Source organism: Phyllobates terribilis, unplaced genomic scaffold (genome assembly GCF_046119375.1).
Source record: "Phyllobates terribilis strain yellow unplaced genomic scaffold, ASM4611937v1 Scaffold_11__3_contigs__length_659146591, whole genome shotgun sequence".
Lineage (NCBI taxonomy): Eukaryota > Metazoa > Chordata > Amphibia > Anura > Dendrobatidae > Phyllobates > Phyllobates terribilis.
In genome coordinates this window covers 288,485,319-288,491,318 of record NW_027362771.1, presented here as the reverse complement: position 1 = coordinate 288,491,318, position 6,000 = coordinate 288,485,319, and positions in this window count along the sequence as shown.

The window sequence follows — 6,000 nt, the reverse complement described above, 5'->3', positions numbered from 1 at the left end:
CGGGTGGCGTAGTCGAACATTTAAACATCAAAACCACATAAATAGTTCCGCCACTGGTTTGACCGCCCTGAGCCACGGAACCGGGTCGCCGCCACGGAGACTACAACCACCAGCATCCACCAAAAAGGGTCCGGCTCCGGGTGTCCCAAGGCCCACGGGGCGCGTCAGAACATTTTCATCACCTTTCACAATCACCAATGGGACAAGGCAGGGATGTTCTCTGTCCCCTCTCTTATACATCCTAGTGACGGAGCACCTGCTCTCATCAATTCGCCATAACCCCAATATTAGGTGGATTGAGGTGGGAGGCACCGAGTACAAGTGCTCTCTATTTGCTGATGATGGCCTAGTATATATCACTCAATCACATATATCCATCCATGCTGTTATGGCTGAAATAGATCACTTTGTTACATGGTCAAATTTTAAAATCAATGCAGCGAAGTCTGAGGCCCTCGATGTCTCCCTCCCCAAATCCATATAGGATTCCATCCAGTCCAACTTTCCCTTTGTCTGGCCCTCACAGGGTATCAAATACTTAGGAATTCCTATTCGTAGAGACCTCTCCCATCTATGTTATCTTAATTTTGGGCCCTTTATTGAACAACTTCATACAGACCACGGTTGGCAAGTTAGAACTGTAAGATTCACTACGTGAACCACTGGTGTTTTGTGGAAAAGCACATGTACACTGTGTTCCAAATTATTATGCAAAACGTGTTTAGGAGTGATAAGGGAAGAATTTGTTTGTTTGTCAGTTAAACTCATTGATGGTGATGTGTGTCAGGGCTCTTTATATCACTGTAAGCAATTGCAGACACCTGTGCTAATTAGTTTGGCAGGTGTGTCCAATGAAAGGCAAGACTACTTAAGAAGGCTGTCTCACATTATTAAGCAGCCTACATTTTCTGCCAAAATGGGAAAGAAAAAGGATGTGTCGGCTGCTGAGAAGCAACAAATTGTGGAGTGTTTAGGTCAAGGCATGACTACAATCAACATTGTGCGATGATCAGGATGAAGTGTCTTGGCAATCAAGAAGAATGTAGCTGATTCACAGTACACACGTGTGCGTGCTGATAAGGGCAAATTGAGGACTCTTTCCTACAGGTAATTACGTCAGGTTGAAAGAGCAGCGGCAAAAAAGCCTTGTCATAGCAGCAGACAAGTTTTTGAAGCTGCTGGTGCCTCCAACGTCCCCCGAACAACAAGATGCAGGGTCCTTCAGAGGTTTGCAGCTGTGCATACGCCATCCTGTCGACCTCCTCTATCCACTTCACACAAGCAGAAACGGCTCCAGTGGGCCAAACATTACATGAAGACTGATTTCAAAACTGTTTTGTTCACGGATGAGTGCCGTGCAGCGCTCGATGGTCCAGATGGATGGAGTGGAGGATGGCTGGATGATGGACACCCCACGCAAACACGGCTACAGCGCCAACAAGGAGGACGTGGAGTAATGTTTTGGGCTGGAATCATGGGGAGAGAGATTGTCGGCCCCTTTAGGATCCCTGAAGGCGCTAAAGATGAACTCCATAATGTATGTGGATTTTCTCAAACAGCACTTCCTGCCATGGTTCAAGAAGAAGAACCGTGTATTTCACAGCAAGATCATTTTTTTGCATGATAATGCACCATCTCATGCTGCACAGAAAACATCTGCATCTCTGGCTGATATGGGCATAAAAGGGGACAAACTTATGGTGTGACCCCCATGCTCCCCTGACCTCTACCCCATTCAGAACCTTTGGAGCATCATTAAAAGGAGTGTCTATGATGGCGGGAGGCAGTTCACATCTAAGCAACAGCTCTGGGAGGGTATTCTATCCTCATGCAAAACAATTGAAGCAGAAACCATACAAAACCTGACAAATTCAATGGACGAGAGAGTTCAGAAGCTCCTTTCGAACAAGGGGTCCTATGTGAAAATGTAACATCACCTAGAATAAAGTTTTGAGTTGAAAACTGTTTGATTTCAGTTTCTAACAACCTGCTAATGCTTATAATTTCAAAAATGACCATTTTTTTGGTCTTTATTAAAATGAAAAGGTTGATCGAAAAGTTTGGGGGATCTAAGAGTGTGGCAACCCAGTAGTCATGATTACTTCGAATTCTGACAATATGAGGGTCATGCTGCAGGTAGTGCAGCAAGAAGGCACTTATGTGTCTTGCGCATCTCGGAGCCCCAAAATTATTTTTCGGGCTAGATGCAGCTAAAAATTATTATTAATTTTAAATCTGGTGAAGCTTTAGTATAGATGGCCTAATAGGATCAGTGCTGCACACTGCTACAAAGCCCAAATTATTTTCCAGTCAAGATACAGATAAACATGATTAGTAATTTTAAATCTGGTGGAGCTTATTATAGATGGCCTAATAGAATCAGTGCTGCACACTGCTACAAAGCCCAAATTATTTTCCAGCCAAGATACAGATAAACATGATTAGTAATTTGAAAGCTTAAAACGGTTGGTAGGGTAATTTTAACCAATCATCAAGCTTTTACTCTCCCCAGGATGACACAGGGGTAGAAAAGTCGTTTCGGATCCATGATTTGTTCATCTTTATGAACGTGAGTCTGTCTACATTATCAGTGGAGAGCCGCGTGCGCTTATCTGTCAGCACACCACCAGCAGCGCTGAACACACGTTCAGACAGAACGCTGGCTGCGGGGCATGACAAGATCTCCAAGGCGTAAGTGGCTAGCTCCGGCCATTTATCCAGATTGGAAGCCCAAAAAGAGCAAGGGTCCAGTGACACAGTCATGGCTTCAATGTTTACTTGGAGATACTCCTGTACCATCATCTCTAGGCGTTGACTATGTGTCAGACTTCTTGTCTCCTGTGGCCTTGCAAAGGATGGGCTAAAAAAGTGGTGAAATGATTCCGCAAAATTGATGTTACCAGCAGATACTGTGGTTCTGTTACGGTTTGAGTGCTGAACACTTGACGGTCCCACGGTTGGCAAGTTGGAACTGTGAGATTCACTACGTGCACCACTGGTATTTTGTGGAAAAGCACATGTAAGATTCTGCAACAGTCTCTGCTGATACTCCTGCATGCGTGCATCCCTTTCTATGGCAGGAATAATTTCTGCAAATTTACTTTTGTACCGGGGATCTAACAGTGTGGCAACCCAGTAGTCAGGATTATTTCTAATTCTCACAATTCGAGGGTCATGTTGCAGGTAGTGCAGCAAGAAGGCACTCATGTGTGTTGCGCATCCAGGAGCACCAAGTCCCTGTTGTGTTGGTGGCGAGGTAACAATCATGCTTCCTTCCTCTGTCCTCTCCCCCCAACCTCGCACAACAGAATTGTGATCAAGGTCTCCCTCATCTGATGAGTCTTCCATCAGTTCGTCCTCCACTTCTTCCTGGGCTTCTGCACCTTCCTCACTAGTTTGGCTGCTACCATGCGCCCTGGTAAAACCATCTCCCCCACCCTCACATGCCTGCCGCCTTGGTGCTGCCGACCGTCTGGACCTTGCAGATGTTAGCCCTTCCGCATACAACTCCTCCTCCTCTACTTCCTCCACCTCCTCTTGTGCCACCACCTGACTCCGAATTCTGTTTAACATGTGCTCCAGCATGTAAATCACCGGAATAGTCATGCTGATAATGGCATCGTCAGCACTAAACATCTTCGTCGCCATTTCAAAACTGTGCAGAAGGGTGCATAGGTCCCTGATCTGAGACCACTCCTCCAGCGTGATTTGCCCCACCTCTGGATCTCGTTGGCCCAGGCTATACGTCAGAACGTATTGCACCAGGGCTTGTCGGTGCTGCCACAGTCGCTGCAACATGTGCAGAGTTGAATTCCACCGGGTAGGCACATCGCATTTTAGCCGGTGAAGTAGCAGGCCCAACGACTTCTGTAGAGATGTAAGTCGCTGAGCTGCGGGATGCGAACGGCGGAAGTGAGCACACAGCGACCGTGCCCTCTGCAGAAGGCCATCCAGTCTGGGATAGTGGGCTAAAAATTGCTGGACAACCAGGTTCAACACGTGAGCCATACAAGGCACGTGTGTGACATTGCCCCGGCGAAGGGCCGCACCCAGGTTTGCAGCATTGTCGCACATGGCCTTCCCTGGTTTCAGGTCCAGTGGAGACAACCATTCATGAAATTGGTTCTCCAGAGCTGACCACAACTCCTCAGCTGTGTGACTCACATTTCCCAGACATTTCAATGTAAAAACCGCCTGATGACGTTGAGCCCTACTGCCAGCATAGTAAGGAGGTGTGCAGGATCCCTTCTGCGCAGTTAGAAAGCTTGTGGCATGACCAGACAGGCTTTGGGTGCAGGTGGAAGACCGAGAGGAGGTTGAGGAGGCAGAAGCAGTGGAGGAACTTTGACATAAAGAGGATTGACGCACAACTCGTGGGGACGGCAAGACTTGGACAGCAGCCCCTTGTCCTGCTGTCACCATAGTTACCCAGTGCCCAGTCAGCGACATGTAACGCCCCTGTCCATGCCTACTCGTCCAAGTGTCTGTGGTGAAATGCACCCTGTCACACACAGAGTTTCTCAAAGAAGCGGTGATGTTGTGTGCGACATGCTGGTGGAGCGCAGGCACACCTTTCTTTGAGAAGTAGTGCCGACTGGGCATCTGGTACTGGGGCACTGCGACGGACATAAGGTCTCGAAAATCCTCTGTGTCCACCAGGCGGAAAGGCAGCATTTCTGTAGCCAAGAGCTTGCAGATGGTGAAATTCAACCTCTTAGCTTTCTCTTGGCTAGGAAGAAATGGTCTTTTACTTGTCCACATCTGAGGGACCGAGGGCTGGCTATTGTGCTTAGACGGGGTTGATAAGGGTGTCCCCGGCAAACTGCCGGTCTGTGAGGAAGATGCAGGCGGACATGTTAGGTTGCCTTGATCCAAAGGTGGTGCTATCGATGTCGGACAGCGCTCAACACCAGCTGGTGTTACCACCTCCAAAGAAAATGATGACCTGCCAATCACGCTGGCTGTTGCGGGTAAAGAGGTGGCAGGTCTGCGCCCCAAAACAGGTGTGACTGCTGTCCCCCCAGTCACAGAGGATGAAGAGGCCGCGGATGCACAAGATATGGCAGACGGCGGTTGGCCCGGCCGGCTAGGCCGCATTGTAGCACACTGAGCTTCCCACTGCAACTTATGCTTCATGTCCATGTGCCGGTTCATGCATGAAGTACTCAAACTATGTATTTTTTGGCCTCTACTTAGCTTTTGCTGACAAATGTTACAGATAACACGAGTTGGGTCATCTTTATCGATCTGAAAAAATGCCCAGGCTATGCAAGGCTTAGCACCCATGCGACCTGAAGAGCCACCACGACTTGTGGTGAGAGGCAGAGTTGTGTTTGAGGATGCAGTTGTTGACGTGCTTCCAGTACTACGTCTCTGTCCAGGAAGGCGCAACCTGACCTCGTCGTCATTAGCATCTTCCTCCACCTCCTCTGCTGACCTCATCTCTTGGCTGACTGTGGGTTGACAGTAAGTGGGATCTCCAACCTCATCATCATCACCCTGTGCGTTATCACACCCGTCGTCCTCAGAGCCAACCTGTTCCTGCCCTGACAAAAAACTAAAGTTGTCGCTCCAATCAGGTATTTGAGTCTTATCATCGTCTTCCTCATTGTCTCCACCAACAGGAGTTACAGTTTGGGAATGAGGGTCTACATTATGGTCAGAACCTTCTGCGTCTGGTCCTGGATCCGACTCATAAAGATTCTGGGCATCAGTGCAGATCATTTCCTCGTCTGGATTCACAGAAGCGCTGGAGTCGACCTCTGATTCCCAGGCTATAGTATGAATAAACAGCTCTGCAGACTCAACCATCTGTTCTACCTCATACTCAGACGGGCAGCTGGAGATTTGGGAGCTGTGAGGAAGCAAGTGCGATTGGGGTGACACCTTTGAGGACTGGAGTATTTGTGATGTTGAAGTTGATGTGGAGGAGAGCCCACTTAAAGGAGCACTTGATATCCGTTGAAGCACCTGCTGTTTTTGTGCCTCATCTGGAATTTG